Here is a 27,727-nt window from a genome sequence, read left to right as displayed (position 1 = left end):
CTTACTACAATTGATAAAAAGAGGGTTTAATTTGTGAGCGTATAAAACTCGCATCAAATTTTGGCGCCGTTGCCGGGGATTAGCAACTTTGCTAATCCCTTGGATTGTTTTATTTTCATTTGTTTTTATTTTTCCAGATACTTAAATTTGTTTTGTTTCTTGTTTTAGGTACTAGTTCATGACTCGGAGTTCTCATCCGATTCGTGAACATATCCTGGAGTGATTGGGTTCTTCGTCCGGCTGCAAGACGTAAAAGAAAGCGCTACTTGGGAGGCAACCCAATACAGTAAATAAAACTTTTGCTTGTTCATTGATTTTTTTTCGATAAATTACAATTGTATCTAAACATGGCAGAAAGATGGAGCCTTTACAAAGGTTGTGTACGTGAGGCCCCACTACGTGGCAATACTCTCGGAGCAAGAGGCATCGGAGCAGGAGGCATCGGAACAGGAGGTCTCGGAACAGAAGGCATTGGAGCAAGAGGCATCGGAGCGGAAGGCATAGGAGCGGGAGGCACCGAAGATAGATCATTCAAGGCCCCAAACCTTGGTGGAACGCTGGATGACCCAGGAAAGAGGTGCCTCTGGAAGAAAGCTGCAAGCCTTTGACGGTCATCAAGCTCGTCAAGTTTCCTCTTCATACCTGACGAATAATTGTTGGCAAGCACGTGCAAACTTCGGTTCTCGTACTTAAGCTGTTTGATCTCCTGCTTAAGACTCTCCACCTCCGCCATCAAGGATTCAACCTGACGGGAGCGAGCAAGAAGGCGTTGGCCCATGTTGGACACAGAGCCAGCTGGTGCGAGAATTATGCGCACACAAATTAAACCCTCTTTTTGACAATCGTAGTATAAGTATAAGTAGGGATCGTTCTGGACCGGGGATTAGGAGGGATTGTTAACCTCTTGGATTTGACTCAAAAACGTAAAAACACAAAATAAAACACTATACTAGACTCAAAGAATGTGAAACTAAACTTTAAAACACTAAGACAAACCAAAAACTCAAAACATTTTAAAACATAAACTAAACAGATTCTAAGCACTAAGAACAAGAAAGTAAAAGGGGGGTTTTGTTTTGATGAAAATTGTAATAACAAAACAAGTTAATAAACTAGGAAGAATTATAAAACGAAGGGATAGAATGGATGGAATGGCTAGCTAAGGGGTTCATCTCCATACATGTTATACTTGCATATAAAACGATTTCCAATTGCTTTTCAATAAATCATGAATTCTCAACGCCCCGGGTTAATTAGGTCCGCTTAAATTAACCGTCAAGTTTTCCTTAAGTTAATGAATTGGATGATTGCATACGACAACCCAAAGCATTCCTCACAAGTTCCCTACATGAATTGCATAATAGAGATACAAGCAAGAATCATTAAGCATCATGAAAACTATAAGTGTTGACGAGGCATTCGTTACTATGATTGCATGAAACTTATGCCAAGAATATGTTTAACGCGATTGTTTATAAGCAACCTCCACTACTTGTGAATATAAGTTCATAACTATTACGTGAAACTCACTTATATTCTAGCGTCAAATTCATGCATGAAAATTAAGCGTCGACTCTCAATAAACATACATAAATAGGTTATCAATCAAATAGTTAAACAAATTGAATTCACAACTTATGAAACGTAATTAGAAGTACTCAAATCATATTGCAAGCATAAACATATATTTCGAATCACCCCCTAGCCAAGGGGGGTTTATTTCCTCATACGTACAAAACAAAGAGAATTGAAATTAAACATTGAAATCAAAGAAACGCCTAAACATTCCAACAACTCAATCTTGAATTGTATGAACGTTTAGGCCCTCTTATCTTCCTCTTTATTGTAGCATAAGGTCTAGGGATAGTTGGTTGGGGGGATGGAAGTGTTGGGAAATTATGGAAATGGATGAGAAGTGGTGGAAATGGAAGATGGTTTTTGGATTCTAAGGGAGACTCACGGCTAAGGAGAGAATGGAAATGTTTGTGGTGTGTTGTGTATGAAATGCGATGAGATGATCTTTGAATGAATGAATGCAAGGGTATTTATAGGAGGAGTGGAGATGCATATGGCTATTTGTTTAAGGTGTTTGTGGTTGCAATGATGAAGAATTGCATGTGGAAATAAAAGGGAAAATGTGGTGAAATGATGAAGTAGGAAGGTGGAAATGCATGTGAGATGTTGGAAAGGAAATGGGAATATGAGTAGGCCATGGCATGGGAGTTGTTTTGTTGGTGTAAATGTACCATGGTTGCAATGATGAAGAATAAAGGGTGCATGTGGGGTGGAATTGAATGAATGCAAAGTGAATGAATAATGAAATGAGTTAAAGAGGGAGAATGTGGTGAAATGATGAAGTAGGAAGGTGGAAATGCATGTGACTTGTTTGTGGAATAAAGAATGAATGGTGGAATGATGAAGAGTTGCATAAAGAATGCATGTAGGGTTAGCTAGGTTGGCTTTGTTTGGGTGCATGTGTGTTAATGGTGGTTTTGCATGTGAATTGATGGATTGTTTTTGATGGAATGGATGGTTCTTTGCATGGCTTTTGAAGTGATTGTGGGCTTTGGAATTGGAAGGAAATGCATGGCCTTGGGGTTGGTTTAAGAGAGAATGGGCTAGGCCCTTTGTTTTATGTCCAAAATGATTACAAGGCCTTCAAATTCGTCCAACACTTTGGCTCCAATCATATGCTATCCATTCCAAGCCCAATTTTGCTCCAAAATGCTCCAAAATGCATCTTTTTGCTTCCTTAGCCATATGAACCTAAAAACACACGAAAATGGCTTAAACTACTAAAACAACTATGAATTAACAACATAGATGCACGAAAACAAGCTAAGTAAGTCGCCTAAATATGCTCCTATCACCAGCGCACTGAACACTTAGAGCCAGGGATTCTTGAACGGCCAACTCATCGGACCGTCCTGAAAGCAGCTGACTGTCTTTGGGAGTGAGGAGGTTCCGAGCCACTATCGTAGCCGTTGTGGGATCCGTCATCACAGAGTCCTCATCTGTAAGAGGGCCATGGGAAGATAAGAAAGACGGGCACCATACCTTACCCTGACGAGGCGCGACCGGGTCACTGCTTAGACTCAAATCTAAGCAAATGTTCGATGGGTTGGATGAGCTAGCCATTGTTCACGAAGTTAAAAGAGAAGGGGTGGACGGAGTAGATTTGCAAAGGGCCAGAGACGAGTTTCAAGAATGGGAAATCTTCAGAGTGTTTAAGTTGGCGGTGATCGATAGCTCTATAAAAAGCCAAGGCAACGCGTCCACCGATTCAAAAAGCCGGAAGTTCATGCGTAAAGTTCGGCGACGCTCCCTCGGCTTTTCAGAAAACGCGTTCAACACGTGGAGGCCATCATCGCAACTACACGTCTTTAGCCGACAAGCGCAAAGTTCGGCAACGCTTTATCTGCTTTTCAGAAAAAGCGTGCAGCTTTATCGAAGAGACGTCTTCAAAGATCGAAGAGTCGTCACTATTCCAAAAATCCAGATTTACGGGATCAAAACGTTTGTCGACAAGGGTAAAAGAACAGTACCACTTGCTATTGAATTCCCTATATATGTCGACCTTCATATTTTATGGCAAGACAGAACTGAAGAAAATGCCCAACTCTTCCTCACCTCTGAGGGCGCACTCCCAGCAAAGCCTTTCGAAATACTCCATTCTTTCTTCTTCCCCAAAGATGATACCAGATGCCTGGAGTACAGATGACCCAGGAGGAAACAGCACCACAAATACATGTGCTGATTCATTCACCGCTTCTTCAAAAGCAAAGGTATCTCATATCATCAAGGGCAAAAGCAAAGGTATCTCATATCATGCTCTTTCCCTGTCTTTTCCTTTGTCCTTGATATTACTTGCATGGCAAACTGAAAGAAGCAATCAACCGGCACTTGGAGTTTATCTGGACTCTATTCCCTGGTTGCTTACCTAGCTTTGCTGAGTTATCCTCTAACCCTCTTCAATACGAATTGGAGAGATTGAACAAAGAAACAGATAAGAGGAGGAAGCTCAGACCTTCGGGGGAGACCAAAGGAAGCCTGCTGCCCAGTTCAAGAGTAGCACAAAGGAAAATCAACGATGGGAGCAGCGCAGTTCAAGAGTAAGCCTGTGGAATCACAAAGATCCAAGCTTCACTGCAATCACCAAGGAGAAGATGGAACGAAAACTCCATAACTAGATTTGCATCTCTAAACTCTTCTCTTTGTTAGATACATTCTGCCATGTTTAGTATGTTTAATTGCTGTTTATATGTTTGTTTGTGTTTAGTGTGGTTTTTAACATTGAGGACAATGTTTGATTTAAGTGTGGGGGAGTTACTAAAGTGTTTTAATGCAAATTCGTAGGATTTTATCCACCATAACTTCAAATGTTGTTTCTTGCTGTTTTTAAGTGTGTTTAGTGTGTTTTGACTTAAAAATTTGAAAATCACATAAAAATTTGAAAAACATGTTTTGAAAAGCCTAAAAAGAGTGTTTTGAGTCGTTTTTGTGTCGTAGGTCACCTTCCAACACAATGATAAGGATTTGGTTTCTAATTGCATGACTGTTAAAAAGAGTTATAAACATAGAGAAAAGTTTGATTTACTCTTAGTATATGCTTGGTTATGGTTATAATGTATGACTTCACATGCAATCATAAAAGAAAAATTCGTTTTTGTAACATGCCTGAAGGAAGGAACTCAAACAAACGCTACAGCCCTGAAAGACTTGAGCCTATAACGTTCTTTGGAGAGTTAAAATCTGTGCATTATTGTTTTCCAAAGTCGTTGCATGATCTCATTATTCTTTGCTTGGTTACTACTTAGAAAGCGTTTCATCATATAGTTCCAAATGCTAGAACTCATGCCCATTTCATTCAAAGCATGTTATTGATTTGCATAACACATATTCAAGAAGAAGTGGTGTAGCGACCACCACCAAAGCCAAATTGCCATATTTCCCAATTTTATTTGTTTTGTAGGATTTAACCCCGTTGAGCATTGTGTAGCCTATTTTCTTTGTTAACCCGCAATTATCCTCACCTAGCCTAGAATATGACCATCCTTACCCTTGTTCTTGAAGCATAATAAGCAATGATTTCCTTTTGATTAAGGTATTGCAGAAAATAAGTGTGGGGGAAAGAGTGTTTATGTGAGTTGATGTGCCATAGGCACGGCCAAAAAGAAAAAAGAAAAAAAAAAAAAGTTGAAAAGTATTGTTTGTTGAAGTAAGGGCCCAAAACAATAAATTAGGCCCTAAGAGTTGTTGAATCTCCCCCTTATGTCTAAAAGTTGATTTCTGCATACCAAGTGAATTCTAAGCCTTAATTTCATTACTTTGCTTGCTATTGTTTAAAGAACTTTTGTTTATCCCTACCTTTCCTTGTGAGCCAATACCCCAAACCCCATTACAACCCTTGACTTCTATCTTGAGTGTTGTGCATTTCAATTGTGGAGTTTGAATTTGGTATGAGCATATGGTGTCACTGGTTCTCGCGTCTAAGTAGTAGCATTCCATTCATGAGATCATATCTAAACATGCTTATTAACTCCAGAAATTGCGTTCTTTGTGATACATATATGTGAGTGTTCGTTTTCATGTTTACATCAATCTTCTCACATATGACTAGATTAGGGTATGTTGTTAGAAATTCTGAGTGAAAATCGAGTGCATATCTTGTAAGGAATTGAGCAAATTCTCTAAGGCATGTTACTACATTCAAAACATGGTTTTAAATGCTGAATTGTGAACTAGTATATGGTGACTATGATTAAGAATGTACTTAAGTGTGAAGATGACTAAAATCTGTGAGAATGATGATTTTTAACATGTCATGTGCATTGGAAATCCCTAAGACAGTTGTTGGAAGGTTTATGTTGTGTTTTACTTGTTTTGTTTCGTTTCGTGTTGTTTTGTTTTTCTTTCTGTTTTGCTCGAGGACTAGCAAAAGATAAGTGTGGGGGTATTTGATAAGAGCATATTCATGCGACTTAAATGGCTTGTTCTCGTGCATTTACGTTATGTTTCTCTAGTTATTTTAGTCATTTATGCTTCTTTTGTGTGTTTTCAGGTTCTAAGGGCAAGGTATGCAAAAGGATGCCTTTTGGAGCCTTTTGGAGCAAATTAGAGATTGGAATGGATATCATATGCTTGGAGCCAAGAGGATGGACGAAATTAAAGACTTGAAGTAGGAAAGTTAAATCCTAAAAGACCTCATGTTTAAGCATCATTGAAAACTCCTACGCATTTTAGAACACAAAAACAACATTCCTTGCAACCTTAGGACATTGTCGTGTGTTTCCTTGTGTCTCCGTTCCTTGCCATGCAAGGAAGGGTTTTGTTCCCTATTTTTAAACACTTAAAGCATTCACTTATCATATCATTCACTTAACATATCATTCAATTATCATATCATACATTTATCACTTATCACTTCCATTCACTTATCACTCACCACATATCATTCATTTATCACCACATATCATTCATGTATCACTTATCAAACCATTCACTTATCATAACATACACTTATCACTTATCACTTCCATTCACTTATCACTCACCACATATCATTCATTTATCACTTAACATATCATTCACCATTCACTTATCATAACCATACATTTATCACTTATCATACTCATAATTATCTACACATTTCAACCATTTAAACATATGCATTTCAACTCACATGCACACCCACCTCTTTCAAACCCTTCACATGCATTTTCTTCATCACTTCCAACCCACATGCATTTCCACCTTCCTACTTCATCATTTCACCACATTCTCCCTCTTTAATTCCACATGCATTCACTTCATCATTCCACCATTCATTCTTTATTCCACAAACAAGTCACATGCATTTCCACCTTCCTACTTCATCATTTCACCACATTCTCCTTCTTTAACTCATTTCATTATTCATTCACTTTGCATTCATCACTTCCACCCCACATGCACCCTTTATTTTTCATCATTGCAACCATGACACATTTACACCAATAAAACAACTCCCATGCCATGGCCTACTCATATTCCCATTTCCTTTCCAACATCTCACATGCATTTCCACCTTCCTACTTCATCATTTCACCACATTTTCCCTTTTATTTCCACATGCAATTCTTCATCATTGCAACCACAAACACCTTAAACAAATAGCCATATACATCTCCACTCCTCCTATAAATACCCTTGCATTCATTCATTCAAATATCATCTCATTCACAACACAACACACCACAAACACTTCCCTAGCCGTGAGTTTCTCTCCCTTAGAATCCAAAAACCATCTTCCATTTCCACCAATCCTCATCCATTTCCATAATTCCCCAACACTTCCATCCCCCCAACCAACCTATCCTTAAACCTTGTGCTACAACAACGAGGAAGAGAAGAGTGCCTAAACGTTCATACAATTCAAGTTTTGAGTTGTTGGAATGTTTAGGTGTTTCTTTGATTTCAAAGTTTCATTTTAATTCTCTTTGTTTTGTACGTATGAGAAATGGAAGAAAAGAGTGCTTAAACGTTCATACAATTCAAGTTTTGAGTTGTTGGAATGTTTAGGCGTTTCTTTGATTTCAAAGTTATGAGGAACTAAACCCCCATTAGCTAGGGGGTGATTCGAAACTATGTTTATGTTTGTAATATAATTTGATTACTTTTAATTACGTTTCATAAGTTATGAATTCAATTTGTTTAACTGTTTGATTGATAACCTATTTATGTATGTTTATTAAGAATGAACGCTTAATTTTCATGTATGAATTTGACGCTAGAATATAAGTGAGTTTCACGTAATAGTTATGAACTTATATTCACAAGTAGTGGAGGTTGCTTATAAACAATCGCGTTAAACATATTCTTGGCATAAGTTTCATGCAATCATAGTAACGAATGCCTCGTCAACACTTATAGTTTTCATGATGCTTAATGATTCTTGCTTGTATCTCTATTATGCAATTCATGTAGGGAACTTGTGAGGAATGCTTTGGATTGTCGTATGCAATCATCCAATTCATTAACTTAAGGAAAACTTGACGGTTAATTTAAGCGGACCTAATTAACCCGGGGCGTTGAGAATTCATGGTTTATTGAAAAGTAATTAGAAATCGTTTTGTATGCAAGTATAACATGTGTGGCGATGAACCCCTTAGCTAGCTTCCCATCCATTCATTTCCGTCAAATCCATATTCACAATTTGTTTTGTTTCCAAGTATTTATTTTAGATTCGTCCAAATCCAATTCCCCCCTATTTCGTTAAAGTTTTAGTCTTAATCCATCTTATTTTGAATTTTGCATTCTTCGAGTTTCGTATAGCGTTTTAAACTTGTTTTTACGTTTTTGAAGTCAAATCCAAGTGGTTAACAAGCCCTCCTAATCCCCGGTCCAGAACGATCCCTACTTACGTGCTTACTACAATTGATAAAAAGAGGGTTTAATTTGTGAGCGTATAAAACTCGCATCAGCTGCAACAGAAGATGGGGGAGCATACTATCCAACTCCAACCAAGTTCAGATGAATTAGGAGATCCAAATGACGATGATGTCGAACAGAGAGTGACTCAGAATCCTTGGCAAACTGGCATGTATCAACAACCAGACGAAGAAGGTGGGCCGAGTGAAACGGAAGAATCAACTCCACAATCTCAACTCCGAAGGTCAACAAGAACACGAAGGTCAAATCCCAAATACGCCAATGCAGCCATAATTGAAGAAACAACTGCAACAGAACCTGAGACGTTCGAAGAAGCATCGCAGAGTTCTGAGTGGATGACAGCTATGAAAGAAGAGCTTGATGCACTTCAGCAAAATCAGACTTGGGATCTCGTGCCAAAGTCAAGAGATGTGAAACCCATATCCTGCAAGTGGGTTTACAAGATAAAGCGTCGTCCAGATGGGTCAATCGAGAGGTACAAGGCACGATTGGTAGCTCGTGGTTTCTCTCAACAGTACGGACTAGATTATGATGAAACGTTTAGTCTAGTGGCGAAGCTTACAACAGTACGAGTCTTACTTGCATTTGCAGCCAACAAAGACTGGAATCTGTGGCAGATGGATGTAAAGAATGCTTTTCTTCATGGAGAGCTGGATCGGGAGATCTACATGATCCAACCAATGGGATTTCAGAACCAAGATCATTCTGATTATGTGTGTAAACTGCGGAAAGCACTCTATGGATTGAAACAAGCACCCAGGGCGTGGTATGGTAAGATTGCTGAATTTCTAACACAAAGTGGTTATTCAGTAACACCTGCAGATTCCAGCTTGTTTGTCAAAGCCAATGAAGGAAAGCTAGCTATCGTGCTAGTGTATGTGGATGACTTAATCATAACCGGTGATGATGAGGCAGAAATTCTTCAGACGAAGGAGAATTTATCAGTCCGTTTCCAGATGAAGGAACTTGGTCAACTCAAGCATTTCCTTGGTCTAGAGGTTGATCGCACACAAGAAGGAATATTTCTCTGTCAACAGAAGTATTCCAAAGATTTATTGAAGAGGTTCGGAATGCTCGAATGCAAGCCAATTTTGACACCGATGGAACCAAATGCCAAAATGTGTGCACATGAAGGAAAAGATTTGGAAGATGCGACAATGTATCGACAATTGGTAGGTAGTCTGATCTACTTAACCTTGACTCGACCTGACATTTCTTATGCAGTTGGTGTGATGAGTCGGTACATGCAAAATCCAAAGAAGCCTCATTTGGAAGCAGTTCGACGAATACTGAGATATGTGAAGAGTACAATTGACTATGGTCTTTTGTACAAGAAAGGTGAAGACTGCAAGTTAGTTGGTTACTGTGATGCTGACTATGCGGGAGATCATGACACCAGGAGATTAACAATTGGGTATGTGTTTAAGCTTGGTTCTGGAACCATCTCTTGGTGTAGCAAGTGACAGCCGACGGTATCATTGTCAACCACTGAAGCAGAGTATAGAGCAGCAGCAATGGCAGCTCAAGAGAATGCATGGCTAATACAGTTGATGAGTGATCTACATCAACCAGTAGATTATCCAGTACCATTGTACTGTGATAACCAATCGGCAATTCGCTTGGCGGAAAATCCAGTCTTTCATGCAAGAACTAAGCATGTGGAGGTACATTACCACTTTATCAGAGAAAAGGTTCTGCAAGAAGAGATTGAGATGAGACAGGTCAAGACAAATGATCAAGTTGCGGACTTGTTCACAAAAAGTTTGAGTACAGGCAAGCTCGAAATTTTTCGATGTTTACTCAGCACAGTGCAAAGAATGAGAGCTGACATTGAGGGGGAGTGTTGAGAATCAATGTCATTTGTAGGTGAAGTAAGTGTGTGAGGTTGGTGAAGTAAGTGGAGGTTGTAGGTGAAGTAGGTGGATGTTGTAGGTGAAGTAAGTGTGTGAGGTTGGTGAAGTAAGTGGAGGTTGTAGGTGAAGTAAGTGTGTGAGGTTGGTGAAGTAAGTGGAGGTTGTAGGTGAAGTAGGTGGATGTTGTAGGTGAAGTAAGTGTGTGGTGTAGCTTTCATTTGGTTTGCTATAAATACTCAAGTCCCCAAGCATTGTATATCATCCAAGGAAAAACAAAGCCTAGAGCTAAATAAGAAAAACTTTGCTAATTAGTTTGTTTTGTGAGTTTTCTTTAAGAGTGTGCTCTATTTTCTTCTTCTTGGGATCATTAGAGTTATCTTGGATACTCTTCTTATTCAACATAAGCGTTTAGTAAAATTTAAAACCATAAAGGAATTTTGATTAATCTATGATGTTAAAATACTATGCTACCATTCTGTTTCCCCTCGGGGTGGATCCGAGCTACTTTGTCAAACCTCCCTCCGCCGATGTGGCTAGTTGCGACTGCAAACTGAATAACTTGGTTGTTCCGGCTGGTATATTCAAGCGCATGCCATATGATTTAATTCGGTCAAAACCAGGCCGGGGTTAACCTCAATGAAGTGGTAGTAACTGCCAACCTGAAAAAGTAGGTTAGTAACTATCATAAGTCGGTTGCTTAATTGACACGCTAAAACAGACGTCCATAACCAATAACTCTACTAATCTAAAGTAAATGAGATGTATCTTGAATCCCTTTCATCTTGAATCCCTTACCAGGAAGAAAAGAATCCTTCAAAGCTAGTTCCAGATTTCCGTTATCCTTAGATATTGGATCGTGAATGGTGATTAACTTGATCCCGTCGGGAAAAGTCCCTTCAACCTGCATTTAAATCTTACTCATAAAAATGATTCTAGGCAGCATGTTATGTCAGGGTTATGGGAAACTTTCAGCAGCAATCATTATGTTTAAGTCCTTTCGAAACATATGCAAGCAACCTTAATGAGCATAACACCTGCACCATATCTAAAAGATATTGAACACCAGGAAGAACTTGTTTCCTGTTTGAAAAAGGAATACGCAGATCAATCTTGAGCAACTAGACACACGATTCCGAGGAGCGAAATTAGGGATACAAATTCGTTGATTGGGCAAAGGGAAGGCAACCAAGATGCTACTCAACAATCAGAATCCAGAATTAACATCCCATACACAAAAACAGGGCAAATTGATAGGATTTCACACTACACACCATTACCTTCCCAGCAGCTGTTTCCCAATGTCCATCAATTCCGCCACAGATTTATCCATTTCGAACAAACTCCAAAATCTACCAACGCAAACACTAAACAAAAACGTTTCCTTCACAAAACCGACTACCAAAACCCGATCAAAGTTTGTAAATTTTAACAAAAGATCAAGTTTTGGAGCTAAAAACACCTGTGTGGCTATGAGAGCTGCAGCTTCAGGGCGATTGAACCTCAACCCGCGAGCAAGACGCTTCTGTGCCAAAAACCCAGTATTGTTTAGGTTCTTTCTCAGCTTTTCGTGGAACCACCTTCATTTTTTGCAGTCCTTACTGTCCAGTCAATGCCTGCAACTTTCAAAGAACAAGTATTTTGTTTGTTTTTGTTTTGTACAATTTATTACACTTGGATTGAACCCAGCACTATGCAAGTATGAGGTTTGCCTATAAATCTCATCACTTGCCCTCTCACTCACCCAGCACACCCATCATCCCAGCACACCTATCATCCCAGCACACCTCTCTCTCACGCGAGCTTACACTTACACTCTTTGGCACTTTTACAGTGACGAACTTATTCTATAAAAACGGCACGAACGGAGCAAAAACTTAGCATAGCCGTAAGGATGTGTTGCTCCTGGATTCAAGTCAAGTGGTGTTGGGAAGCCATCATCACTAGTCACCCTTCTCATGGCTCAAATCAAACAATTCTCAGCCTTAGCCAGCATTGAGTCCCTATTGTGGATATTTGGGACGGAAAGGGATCCTCTCCGAATCACTTCTACAAGGTCATCGGATTGGATTAAGTGATTTAGATTTTTGAAATTTCATCCAACGGTATAGCTGTTTTGATCCCTTAAAAGTTATAATAATTTTTTACCGTTGAATGAAATTTCAAAACCCTGAATCACTTAATTCGGTGACCTTGATGGAAGAGATCAGGAGGGGGTTTCTTTCCATTTGGGACTCATTTAAGTCCCTAATGTGATTTCCAATTCCTGATGGGTCACCAGGTTCGTTTGGTTGGGGTTAATGCAGCTCTGATGAGCTTTCACTCCTCTCGGTTGGGCTTGTTAATGCAGGATTGGGTGAGTGTCGATCTAAATTAGCTTTATAGCTTTGCTACTCAATAGAAAAATGATTTTTTTTTTTTGTTATGGTCAAAGTCATACAAAAGTTATTGAGTATCAAGTGTTGTAATAGTGCGGGAGACACGTTCTACTTCTACCTAGATATGATGCAGCCAATATGAATTTGAAATTTATTTTTTTAACAATTCTCACTTTATTATCTTAAAGTATTTTAATATTCGCACTTTTTTTTTAGGTTTTTTTGTTTGTCTTAGTTTCATACCTAAACTTTAATTTTTCTTAACACTTTGGTACTTCAATTAGGCTTTCCATCAAGTTGTTCATAAGTGGTAACGTGTTATAATTTTGACCCATTATATTTGCCACGTGGATGAGATATTCTCTTGTATATCCAAGGCACAATATCTAATGATAATTCTTAGCAAATATGGTGGGCCAAAGTTATGTTACGTCATTACTTAATAGAGAATTTGATGGAAAGCCTAACATAAGTATTTTAAAGTGTCAGAAAAATTTAAGTTTACGTATGAAACTAAGATTTAAAAAAATTAAGAATAGTAGAGTGTGAATATCACGATACTTGAAGGTAAGAAAGCCTTTGAATGCTAGTTTAGAAGAACATTTAGTTCCTTAGCGCAGCAGCAAGAATGTGCTAATAATGTGTTTTAGGGCTATTTTACTAAGGTATTATAGAGACACGGAGACGGAGGCCGGCGACAAGAGAGAGAAGAAAGAATTGGTAAATTTTGTGGTGTATGTTATCTTAAGCTATTGTGCCTTATTTATAGTGTTTAGGAAGAGATAATCTTACTCCCCAAGGAATACAATTATAATTAGGAAACTCTCTAAAAATATTATACAATTATAATAAGGATTTGCACAATCACATTAAGTGAGGTCTGTTATATAAATCCTAGAACGCCACTGCACTTGTTTTTACGTCAAGTATTCCATATCTATTCTTAAAGTCTTTTTCAAAGTATTTGTAGGTCTTCCTCTACCCCTTTTGCGATGAGCCTCTGTCTCACAATCGCATTTTCTAATCGGACCATTTGTAGGTCTTCGGTTCACATTTCTTAACCACCTTAACCAATTTTCTCTCATTTTATCTTTAATTGCGGTCACTCCTACTTTACCTCAGATATCCTCGTTCTTTAATTGGAGCATAATTGGAGTTAATTTTTTTTTTTTTTTTGAATCCTACCTAAATTCTAATTAGGAGTTCTTAGGTTTTTCAAAACTCATACTTCACGTGCATTGTCATTGTATTTAATTGTGAGTATGCATAAAATTTGATATTAAATTGCCTGAATTATTTCTTAGATTTTATGACTTTAAATTAGGGATGATTAATAAGGTTGATATTTAATTTAAGCATTAATCTAATTGAGACTTCGTCTGACAAGAATACAGGCACCTTTTGAAGATGTGATTTTAGGCAAAGGATTACTATTGCTCAACGAATGTCTTGGAAGCTCACATTGTATTTCATGTTCTGCGTGAGGAGAGATTTTAAAGACACCTTACTGTCCGGGAACCAAATAAAAGGCTTATTTTCAAGAAGTTGTAAGGTGTATAAAATGGGTCCTTGGAAGCTCACATTGTGTATAAAAGCGGTCCGGTCCTTGGTCGGTTTTTTCTAGAAGTAGAGGTCACATAATATTGTGTATAACATCGGACGGTTTTCTAGAAGTAGAGGTCACAGACGTAGAGGTATAATATTGTGTATAACATCGGTTGATTTTCTAGAAGAAGTAGAAGTGGAATACGCAAAAAACGGAAGAGGGTATTTTTAAAGACACCTTCCTGTCAGGCAACCAAGTAAATAAAAGGCTTATTTTCAAGCAGTAAGGTGTATAAAATCTGTCCATGAAAGACACTTGTTACATGACCGTACCGTATCTTTAACCGCTCAAGCCACACTTCCGCCCAAGACACACTAAGTAGAGACCATACGAAAACCGCTCAACACATCAGATCCTCACCGCCATCTCTACCTCAACTCTCATTCCCAGCTACCTCTTTCGACCACCACAATGGCGAACGATGAAAATCAAAACTCTCCTCCGAATCCGCAAACACAACTGGCCTTAACCATCCTCTTGACCTTAGCTACCATTCTGTTTCCCCTCGGGGTCCATCCCAGCTACTTTGTCAAAACTCCCTCCGCCGATGTGGCTAGTTGCGACTGCAAACTGAATAACTGCCCATGCCTTCCCCCCTTCTACATTTTCTCAGTTGTGACCACAGCAGCGCTGTCACTTGTTTGGTTTGGACTTTTTGACCTCGCTTCCCAACTTCTTTACCGTTTCGTTATCCAGCTGGGGCTTGGCTTAGTATGGGCTACCTACTGGATCGCGCTGCATGGCATCCTTGCACCCCAGTTCTATAATCCAATGCTTTATTTTTTCAATTCTGTTCTGACGGTCCTGTTGCTTAACCTAAAATTTCCAAATGTTCGGGACCGGGCGATCCATGCCATATCTGACAACTGGAACCGGGCGATACATGTCACAGCTAACTTCTGCGATCGGTTTTGGAACTATATCACAGGAAACCACTAAAATTTAGGTATTTAAACTCTGTTCATACTTTTTTGCTTTTTTTCTTATATTTTTTTTTTTCGAAATTACCATTTCTTGATTAATATGTGTGGGATATATTAACCTTTTTTCCGAAAGAATCATTCTAAGACAATCTTCAATTTTTGGTTAAAACTTAAATTTTTAACAAAAAATCTAGATTTAACTTAGACATAGTTTTTGTGCTCTAGTTATTCTTGGTCAAAATTTTAGCCTAGATTATTAAAGAATGAATTCATGCTTTTTTTTTATTGGATAACTTTTTCAAAATAAAATTTATGTTGATTATCATTGATTATCATTTTAGTTTTATAAACATTTCAATATTCAAATATTTAGATTCCAAGAAAAGTCAAAAATTCACTAAATGGACCCTTTGAAACATGTACTATAGAGTTTTGGGGTGAATTTTGATTTAAATATTTTTTTCAATTGTTTTAGCTGTTGGATTTTTATTTTTTTACTGTTAGATTTGATCATATTCGTTCTCAGCCGTTATTTTTATTGTATTTAAAAATTTTAAATTACCCAAATTTTAGGTTTTAACCCAAAACTTATTTTAGACCCAACTATTGAAAAAAGGATAATTGAGTAAGTTTAAAACCTAATTTTATGTTTTAACCCAAGGATTAATTTAAAAAAATCATTTTAATTAATTCATGTTTATCTTTATTAGACCATCTTCAATGGTGACCTAAAACCTAAAAATATTTAGCCCAGAAAATTAGGTTTTAGCCCAGAAATAGCTTTTCTACTCAAACCCTTCTGGCTTAAAATTTTAGCCCCAGATTATCAAAGAATGAATTAAGGCTATTTTTTTTTAAATTAACTTTTAAAATAAAAATTTATGTAGACTATCCTAAATTAATTTTATGAACATTTTAACCTAAAAATATTTAAATTCCGATAAATTTTGAAAAATTACTAAATCAATACATGAAAATCAAGATAAACCACATAAACTTAATACCAACAACATTTAATAAACCACATAAACTTAAAAAATAAAAAGACAATAAATATATAAATATATAAATATAAAAAAAAATTTGAACGTGGACCGTTGGATTAACCAACGGTCCAATTAAACTGGCCGTTGGATGAAGAAAAGTAGCCGTTGGGCTACAGTGATGTTGCACGCAAGGGGGGGCAGCCCCACGTGGGTGGGCCTCGGCTGGAAAGGTCCTTGGCGCGTGTAGCGCGTTGGGCGAGTGGGTTTTGGGGTGTGGGCTTCATAGCCCAGATTTCACTCTCATCCGTGGGTCCCACTTGAATTTGCGGGCTAAATTGTGGCTGGTATTTGCCTTCCTTTTGGGTTTTAGGTTTTAGGTTTAGTTTAGGTTTTGGGTTGGAGTGGATTTGGGGGGGGAAAAAAAAGGAAAATTTAGGTTTTAGGTCACCATTGGAGATGGTCTTAGGGTATATTTGTGGCGTAAAAATTATTGATACATATATTATATGCGTATACACATTTAAGAAAAATACTCTCGAATAATACCTATGCACCACAAGTGTTCCATATTTTACTAGCTATGATTTGCATATATATAATATCCGAGTTGTTGATGTTGCTCAAATATAAAATACACTGAAAAATTACAAGTGCTACAATTGGCAACAAAAAATTAGACAAGCTACAGCTAAATAAATGTTTGTTACATTACTTCATTCTTTTGTTTTTCGTATGAGTATATCTTATTTATATATATTTTTAATTATTTTCTTTTCCAATGTTATTTTCAGAGTACAAAGATGGAAAGAGGGCTAGTTATCAGCAATAGCCATCTTTTCCTTTGCTACGTTTTTATATTTATGGTGTGTAAGGCTTGTTATATTTATGGTGTGTAACTTTAATATTTTGAATTTAAGTATTTTTTTAGTTTTAATATTTTGGATCTGTGTATTTTTGTTTTTAGTATTTGTGTAAGTGTAATGTTTATTGAATATTTGTGCTACGGTAGATTAGCTCTTTTTCAATAAATATAAAATATCGTTATATAAAAAAAAAAAATCATCATATATAATAATCCACTCATACTTAAACGGCTTTGTGTCTTATTGTGGGTTCTTCTCTATCAAATCTTCTGCACTTAAAAAAGCCAATAGAATCCTCTTTGTTAGGATTTCGATATTTTTTAATTGCATCTGTTTATCATACATCGTGTAGTTAGAAATCATTTTAAATTTTTTTATTTAAATTAAACAAAAATAGTACTTGACGAAAACTAACACATCCCGATCCGGAATATCTACTAGGACTCCGAATCGAGCTGTGCTGGGCGACACCTGGAAAGTGACGAAGCCATAAAGTGTAGTGATGTGGAAAATGTGAATAAATTTAAACCTAAAAGTGCCTAAGTATAAGAGTGCGCTGGTGAGCGGAAATGAACCCATTTCACATGTGATGACAGAGTATAAGTACAGTACAGTAAATAGGGTGAGGAATTATACCACTGAAGGTAATCATCTATGCTAAGACTTGCCAAGAATCCTCGTTTATACGAAAACTCAGCTACTAAAACCTGGAGAGGAGAAAAACAAGGTTGAGTTGGCCTGAAAATAAAGTTTTAATAAAAACCTTTTGAAAATGTTATAACCCCTCACCGTAAAACATGTATAGTTTCCAAAAAATCATACTACGTATAAATATGAAATTAAATGCAAATAAACAGTCAATCCAGAAGCATGCCACATCACAATATCACAACAGTAATATAAGTGAAATTAGGGGCTCAACAACCTATGCGAGCACACCAGTCGGAGTCGCCTAATGTGACTCGTACGACTGGACCTATTGCTTATCAATCTATGCTAGCACAAGAGTCGGAGTTGCCTAATGCGACCTGTACGACAGGGCTATGTGTAATAATATACGCTCTATTGCTATGATCACGTGAAGACTAGCACTATACGCGATCACCTACGACTCGAAGTCACCTAATGCGACCTGTACGACAGGGCTAGCACCTACTTGGATCCAAGGTGAGTGTGCGATGCAGGAGGTGAACATACACGTGAAAGATTAGCCTTGGCCCGCGACGAGAACACTAACACCGAGGTGCAACAATGATGAGCACTACATGAATATAAGCATGCCATAATGATGTAATAATTCTAACCAACATAATAAACTTACCTGAACTTACCTGCGCATCCCGTATGATCATTTTGGCATTTCACAATTTCACAACAATGCAACATTTCTTAATTATAACATTAAATGCATAAATCAATTCAAAAGCATTTGTGGAAACTACACTATATATACACCCACACACTATAAAAAAGAAAAAACCCACTCACTTGTAGTCCGTGCTACAACTTCCTAGCACAAATATTAAGGCGTCTCGAACGATCAGCGCCTAAAACAATTATCAAATCACTCTTAGAATTCTTATCGATAGAACACGTAACTTACATAAAACACATCTCTAAGCACGTTCTAGAATGATTTGAAACCCATTGACCAAAAGTCAATCGTCGATCAAAGGTTAACAGTAGGGTTCACAACCCTACGTAATTCGACCCGGAAGATCCATACGTCTGATTCTTAATCCGTCAGTTCCTATGGTCCTCAAATATTATGTACTATAATGTATTAAAGTTTGGTGACGATCTAACGGTCGGATCGTTGATTGTTATAATGTTCCAATGACAGACCTTAGCGAAATTATACCCAAACAATGAAATTTCGTTAATCGGATGTCAAATATGTAATCGGAGCATACAAATTAGCCTAAAAGGGTTCCAAAGAAATTTCGAAAATGTCAACATAAGGAATATTCTAAGAATATTTGTAAAAATATTATGAGCCTAAAATGGGCTGACTGGGCACTGGCCCAAAGGTTATGGACCAACATTAGGGGCCGGGTTTTTGGGCTTGAGCCCACGGATTTCCCTTCTTTTTTTTTTTTTTTTTCCTCCTCTCTACTTCTCCGGCCGGTTGCCACTGCAACCGCCGGATCCTACTCAAACCCGACCACCTCAAAACTCCTCTAAACCTAGCCTTCCAAAATCTCAAAACCAAGCTCAGAGAACAAGAAATCGAAACGTACCTTTGGTTTCTTCGGCCGTGGCTGGAGTTGGCCGGAAAAAGGCTCGAAGTCGCCGGAACTCCGCCGGAAACTGGGTTTGTTGCACCCGGAGCATTTCTGCGTTAACGCGTTGCCAAAACATCACAAATTTCCCCCCTGTAGTACCCAAAACAAGATTTAAGAAGTATTTTGGGGGTTCACTAGGCTCACCTTAGCCGGGAACGGCGTGAAATCGCCGGAGGAAATTCTTGAACAGTGGCGGCACCACTGCTCAGAGAGAGAAAAAGAGGTATGTCGCGTTCCCGGGGCTTGGGTTTCACGACGTGGTGTCATACGGTGGTGCAGTCACGCTCGCCGGAGCAACGACGGTGTGATGGTGGTGATGAGGTTCGCCAGAGAATACAGTGAGTGGGTGCACGGCTTCGGCGCCGGTAGTTGCAGAGAGAGAGAAAGAGAGAGAGATGGTAAAGTCAGAGGCTCACCGGAGTTAGGATGGTGGTGTGGCAACGTGGGTCACCGGAGGAGGGGGTGGGGGTGACTGGCGTATGGCCTTTCGGCCTCTCTGTCAACAGAGAAGAAGATAACGAGAGAGGGAGGTTAGGGATGAGGGAGATAGTGAGGTGTCAACCATCTATTGGAGGATGGGATGAAGGGATTTGAAAATGGAGAAAAGTAATACTGTTTATACTATATTTTTAAATCATATTTTTATACTACCTTAGTTAACATCTGGTATGAATAGTCATATCATTTGAAAAATTTACAAAATCCAAGAAAATGAAGGAAAAAGACTTCTCGTATACCACAATCATCATTTAATTAACTAATTTTTCTTAATTATTAGTTTATTAAATATTGAACTAAATTTAAAATTTTAATTAATTCAAATGATGTGGCTGTCTACATCAAATGTCACCTAAGATGATATGAAAATATGATTAAAAAAAAAGGTATGAATAGTATTATTCAATAAGGGTATCCCGAGACACAGGAGTGGGGAAGGAATGGACGTGGGCCCTGCTTGTCTCCCAAAACAATACAAAATATCCTTCAAAATGGAAATACCAATACGCTCTTTTTTATGGTAGTTCCGTAAAATCATCATCGTAACTTCAATTTCGATTTTGCTTGCACCAAAGCGTTCGTACTTAGCATTCGCAATGTCGCATTTTGCCCCTAAAGAAATCAAAGGCTCGCACAGTGGTATCCTCTTCCTGCTAACATCAACGGAGTGTCTCCATCGGCATCAGAAGCACATCAGAGCCCCTGCTTATCAATGTATGAACAAAATCTGTGGGGCCGTGTTGTGCTGCCTGATGTAGAGTCTCATAAAACTCAACAGGACTATCAAGTCCCTTTTGAGGTGCAGCATTCTTAAGCAACAACTTTTCAAATTCTTCACCGTTTTGATTTGTATCAAATAGTTCCATTACCATCTGACCACGTTTGTTCTGCAGGTTTATGTCAACCCCAGCGTCGATAAGCAATTTGAAAGTTTCCAGGTAACCGCCTTCTGTAGATATCATGGCAGTTGAGTATCCCCTTTCATCTTGCTCATTGTGATCAATGTCTGCCTCCTCAATCAGTTTCTTCAAAGCCTCAATACCATTTGCTTGAGCATAAGCATTAGAGGAGAAAATACTGACGTATCGCTTGATTGAACAATTTCACCAATGGAATCACGTCTACAACTGCTTCTCGGAAGCCAAGAGCCCACCTTGCTGACTTTGCTATTACGCTTGGCCTCTGACCAGCAGAATTCACCAGGCAAAAATGTCACATCTCGCCTCGGGCTGGGATGTGACAATTGGTATCAGAGCCTAACCCTGGTCGCTTGTATGCTGACGAGGACATCGGGCCCCCAAGGGGGGTGGATTGTGACATCCCACATCGCCCATGGGAGTGATCCTTAAATGTATATTCCCATCCCTACCTAGCGCGAGGCCTTTTGGGAGCTCACTGGCTTCCGGTTCCGTAGAAACTCCGAAGTTAAGCGAGTAGGGTGCGAGAGCATTCCGAGGATGGGCGATCCATCGGGAAGTTCTCGTGTGAGTTCCCAAAAACAAAACCGTGAGGGCATGGTTAGGGCCCAAAGCGGACAATATCGTGCTACGGTGGTGGAGCGGGCCTGGGAAGTGATCCGCCCCGGGCCGGGTTCCGTAGGAACTCCGAAGTTAAGCGAGTAGCGCGCAAGAGCATTCTTAGGATAGGTCACCTATCGGGAAGTTCTCGTGTGAGTTCCCAAAAGACCTCGCGCTAGGTAGGGATGAGAATATACATTTAAGGATCACTCCCCTGGGCGATGTGGGATGTCACAATCCACCCCCCTTAGGGCCCGACGTCCTCGTCGGCACACACGCGACCAGGGTTAGGCTCTGATACCAAATTGTCACATCCCGGCCCGGACGGATTATTTCTCGGGCCCGCTCCACCACCGTAGCACGATATTATCCGCTTTGGGCCCCAACCACGCCCTCACGGTTTTGTTTTTGGGAACTTACACGAGAACTTCCCGATGGGTCACCCATCCTGGGAATGCTCTCGCGCGCTACTCGCTTAACTTCGGAGTTCCTACGGAACCTGAAGCCAGTGAGCTCCCAAAAGGCCTCGCGCTAGGTAGGGATGAGAATATACATTTAAGGATCACTCCCTTGGGCGATGTGGGATGTCACAAAAAATCAGCACCATCTGAAGCCAGAATTTTAAGGCATTCCTATTGTGCAGGAACAGACATAATTATAGCAATTTATGGCACTACCTTATCATAATGTTTTTAAGTTTTGCCAGTTTAAACCGCTGCTAAAACAGTTTAGAGACATTTTGAGACTGGTACAAAATTAATTGTCTATTGTCCTAGATGTTGGTGTAGCCGATCCCATTTAGTGGGTTAAACCTTGGTGGTTGTTGTCATAGATATTGGTATTCTAATTGGCAAGTGTCCTTAGTTGATTGGTTGTATATGCCCTTGTGTAATTGGTCCAGGTGATCAGAGTGATTACAAGTGTTTACTAGGAGGTTACAAAAAATTGGTTAAGGGCTTATGACTTGTTAGCTAAGTAAGCTTACACTGTAGTTGTATAAATATCTCATTTGATTTGTAACGATTCCCGATTTCATTTTACTGAACACAAAGCTTTTCATTCTCTTACTTCCTATTCCTCTTTTATTCTTTTCATTTTCTCAAATGCTAAATCCTATGTTATGAGCAAGTAAATCCCACGAAGGGTAATCCTGCGTTCATTTGTTTGGTTTTGGTTTTCTCTGGAATACAGTTTCTTGAAGCTGCTCAATGATGTTAATTTTGGTTAAGTGGTCTTATCAATTCGAATTTGCAATGAGAGCACACGATCTCTTTGAATTCTTTTCTGCTATGAATATGATTCTACCTCCTGCAAGCTACATGCCTACTGCTCCTGTTTATCCTCGACCACAAGATCTAGTTTCAATGCCTAATGCTTATAGTTTTGTCGGATAGTCCACGAGACCCTTTCCTTCTCCGTCCACAAACACATCCAGTTCTCAGTCCAGAAATCAACAGGCTCCATTTCAATGTGTACAACTCCTGTATATAGTAGCTGTTTTGGTGAACGTCCACCAAAAGTCTACAGAGATGTTGGAACTGTTGAGAAGTCAATGATATCATTCCTGATATCTTGGCTTAGTTTTAGGAAACTATCTTGTAAATTGTTTGAAATTTATTTGTGATTATCTGTAAACCCTAGAATGTAGGATAGGTTACTTCTTCGGCAAGTACTCTTTTTGTATAAAGTCTCTTAGTATCAATTGAAGAAATTATCTTCTGCAAAATATTCTTTGCACTTTTCTACATGGTATCAGAGCTAGGCTGAAAACCTAGTTCCTTCCGCTGCCTTTTGTTTCTCTGTTCTTTTCCGTTGTTTGCCATGGCTACCGACGCTATTTCTGGAAGCAATTCCGATGCAAAGGCTAATGTTTCCAACCTTTTCTTTATTCATCATTCTGATCATCCAGCCATGATGCTGGTTTCAAAGCCCTTGAATGGGGATAATTATTCAACTTGGTCTCGTGCTATGAAGATCTCCTTGAGTGCCAAAAACAAACTTTGTTTTGTTGATGGCACTTGAAGGAAGATTTGTGAAAAACATGTTTATTTAAGCAACATCAATAGCATGCAATTAACAATTAAAGGCGGAATCATGCTTGTATGCACTTAAAAACAAAACATTTACCCATGAAATTCAAAGCCTAGTAGATAGGTGAACCAAGACTCAACTCAAAACAAAGTGAGTTGAGAAATCAATACCTTTGTGGATTCCTCTTTGCAAAAGCGAAGGCTAATCACCCAAAGAGAGGGCCTTCATTCCTTGCATCTTAGATCCATGGATTTGGATGGATGAAAAAGTTTCTCCAAGTTCCCAAAATTGAGAACCTCTAATGATTCATCACCAAGGCATAATGAAGAAGAAATGAGTGACCTTGGAGGAGTTTGATTGCTAGATGATCCCTCCAAGGTGGCCTAAATTTTAGAGAGAAAGGAGAGCTTGTGTTCTCATCCTTTCCCCAAAAATTACCATATGTAAATTTTAGGCTATAAAGTCCTTTATATAGTCCCTTCAAATAAGTGACCTAATGGACCAAAAGCCCTATTCTTCTAACATGGCAAGCCTATAGGGTTTATTGGGCTTTCAAGCCCTTTGTTTATTCAAGTTGTCATACAACTTGAGTTAATGGGCTTGACATTCAAATCCCATTGGGCCTTGCGGCCCAAAACTAACCCGAGGTTTTTAACGAACTTATTCGTTTGATTAATTAACATATTAATTAATTCTAGCCTTAGATAAATAATTAAACCATTTAATTATTCTTACTCATCTCCGTTGTTTCTTCAAACTCTACCTTACTCGGTGAACGATCCATTAGGTTCCTTTTAGCGAGGCAGTGGGCGATTAAAACTCTTTCTAATCGATTGTGAATTGAAACTTACTTTCAATTCTCCCGTTAGTGATAATACACTTTTAGGGCTTCCACAAACCATGGTTGACGCCTAACAGCATGTCATGGTTACCCAAGCTAATCAGAAGAAGTGGAGAACCTATTCAGTTTTAGGATTACAAATGCAATACGGTCTTTCTCTAATACAATACTCTTGACCACATTGTTTGGTTTGATAGTTTATTCATGTCTACTATCCAATGTGAGTCTTGTGCTTATATGATTACCTTGAATGTGATTTGGAACACATTCCTAAATCTCATTCATACTTTGGCCAAAGATTCTTAATCATATCATAGAGTATTATCCCTCAAACAGTTTGAAGGTTAGAGATCCCTTGTTGCGCATTCACTTGCCTCCATGGCTAAGTGGCTTAACCCCAACGATGCCATGGACACCCTCCTGATGGAGTGACTTTGACATAATCAAAGATTAAGGACCTAACCACAAGACAACTGTGATGCCTCAGGTCAAAAGACTAATTTGCATTATCCCAACCATGAGTTCTCATGTGACATGAATATGAGAACTCTTCGTTGATCGTGTTCAGTGAACTCATTCTCTATTGAGCACCTACGTACTTGTCTTGATGTCACACACACCAATGACTCGAGACTAGTCACTCTCCCTGAGAGAAGACATAGCACGTACTGATCTTAACGGACTGTCAATGCCCAATTGACAATCCTATGATCAGGAACGTTTAGGATGTGTCAACGAAAGAATGGTCTCATGAATCTAACTTTTTTAGATCGCATTCTTCCAATCACATATTCCTTGGACTTATCGTTTAAGCATATAACATTTATATGAGACGGCTCAAACAATAATGTTTGCCCTTAATATTAAACTAGATTAGTTTAACATGTGAAATGTCCATAAAGTATCATCATATGATTGGTTTTAGGGCACATTTCCAACAATCTCCCACTTGCACTAGAGCCAATCAGCTTAGTCATCAGTGATGATACCTCTTCTGTAGTCATTTCATAAATGGCTGAGTAGTAGGCCTAGATAATGGATATCTATATGTTATCCATAGAAGTAACCTTGAGAATAACGACGTCACCATTATACATGATTCTCAATCATGTGGTTCAGTCTCTCATTTGAGTTCGGACCTTGATGAGACCTTGATTCCCTGGCTTGAGCTATCGCCCCATTAGTGTCATACACTTTCTGGTTGGAACCGAATGGAGAGTTCATGAATGAACTTTCCCATCCAAACAACAATGTTGTAAGCTTCTATATGGCAATATATTTTGCATACATGATGGAACACATTAAAGTCATTTACTTTTAACGTTTCCACCCAAATATCTCTTTAGTCGTAATAAAGAGATATCTCATTATCACTTCATTCATAATGAAGAGATATTCTATGATGGATTAGATTCATAATCTAATACATTTACGCTTCCATTACGTTACTCTAATTCTTCCTCATTCTTCAGGAATCCATCCTTAGTATTTCTTAAATACCTAAGGATTCACTTGACAGTTGCCATGGTTCTGATCCTGGGCTTGCACTGATATCATCTTGTACCGTTCTAGGTACAACTTATATCAATGTTTTCATACAATATGAAATACATAAATCACCTTTCTGCGTATGCATAAAGGATTCTATTTACGCATTATTTCTTTGGGAGTCAAATGGTACATTCCCTTTGAGAAGAACAACTTCCTAGTCTCACTAGAATTGTCATTCTAATTGAAGTTTATCATCATATGAGAAACTTCCTAGCATCTCTTGTCTATTTTAGGGATTGATATAATCCAATTATATATTGAAATCTATCATTATAGATTTCCATCCCATGTATATAGACTATGTCTCCTATATACATTCTATCATTATAGAATGTTTAAAGTCATAACTTTAATGATGAAGAATTCCTTTCATTTTCAAAAATTAATATATATATCATGTGTGTATATATATATATATATATATATATATTCAAATTTAGGAATATGATCAACTCCCACTAATCTTTTGTAAACCTAGTAAACAAAAGATTCATTTACATCTTTATGAGAAATCAAACAATTGATCTTTTCTCATAAGATGCTTATAGCTCCCACTAGCTTGCTAAGATCCATGATGGATGGATCTCTACAACTAACCTGTCTTGTGATTTATTGTTTTAGACATATATTATCAAGACTATCTTAATAATGGTTTCGGAAACCCATATTATGTCCAAACCATTCAACTGAGACGGTTTATAAACCTTGGAGCTTGTGGTATAGGAACTAGGTTGTCTTAGAAGTATATATCATATATATATGGGTAATTGATAATGTCCAACGAACTAAATCTTATTCATGTTCATTCTTCTCCTAATGGAGAAATTCATTATCTTACGATGCTACTTTCCTTGATATTTTTCAAGGAAATTAATCTAAAGTGTTACTTTTACCTTGGATCAAATCTAAGGAGGTAAATACTTTAGACGTCTTACTCATCTACTTACATTTCTTGAATTCTTTGAAACCTTTTGCAAAGTATTCAGACTTGTGTTTATTCAAAATAAACTATAGTCCAACCGAGAGTGATCTTCGGTGAATGTCATACAACATGAGTAGTATTATGTTGTGGATAAGTGCCACTAACATCTAAGTGAATTAACCTCAACAACTTTGTGATTCTTTCTTCTTTCCAAAAGAATAAAGATTCGAACATTTCGCCTCTATACAATTTTAACAAGAAGGTATTGGATCCGGATTTAACGATCCATAGCATCCATTTATGACCAACTCGTAACTTATGTTTTAGAGGTGTCACAACTCAGTTGGGATTAGTCACTCCCTTGCAACCTTTTGGGTTTTAAGCATCATCGTATTCTAAACAGTTAAACTACCACATCATCTCTACTATAGAGACAACCAATTAAATTACAATAATCTAATTATTGATTAATAAAGAACAATGTTTTGTCAAACAAAACATTCATCCATCTCTACTATAGTGACGGATTTAAGTTCCTTAAAATTGGAATGTAAAGACAATCTTTAGTATTTTCCAATTTCTTTGGTAGTTCATATGAGGAAGTAAGTACAATCCGCTTTCGCAGAGATCTATATTCGATTCACGTTTGGATTGTGAAGTACTTTCTCTTCTCTCGTTAATCTTCTACTTCTTATTAGCACACTTTTACAACAATTGTAAAACATAGTTACTAATACAGAATCATGCATTCAAGTAGAAGAACCAACTGTTATGAACTTTTCAAGAACATTTTACAATACCTTCGAAAGGTGTGTTCTTGACACTTGCAAGACATTTCTTGCAAATACCCCTTCCAATGTCCATCCTTTCATAAAGAAAGTTTGTTCCCTTGGAGTTATTTTGCCAACTTCATTTGACTTCCCTTTTGATTACAATAGTCATGGTCCCTAAACTCCCACTATCTCTCTTGAAACTCATTTCAAATGTGTTATACACATCAAACGATTTGGAGAGCGTGCGGTTATTGTTCACTATATAGTTTACAA

The 27,727-nt window shown here is 38.2% G+C and overlaps 1 pseudogene; it reads right to left on the bottom strand.

Moving 5' to 3' along the window:
- The window catches only part of LOC108867458, a 166,167-nt pseudogene extending 146,292 nt beyond the window's left edge, over positions 1 to 19,875 (bottom strand).
- Between the last annotated feature and the right edge of the window lie 7,852 nt (positions 19,876 to 27,727).

The sequence above is a fragment of a genome, unplaced genomic scaffold, assembly GCF_019419815.1.
Source record: "Pyrus x bretschneideri cultivar Hongxiangsu unplaced genomic scaffold, Pyrus_bretschneideri_v1 Contig74, whole genome shotgun sequence".
Taxonomy (NCBI): domain Eukaryota; kingdom Viridiplantae; phylum Streptophyta; class Magnoliopsida; order Rosales; family Rosaceae; genus Pyrus; species Pyrus x bretschneideri.
Note: the sequence above shows the minus strand (reverse complement) of the source record. Positions and strands in the feature narration are given on the sequence as shown.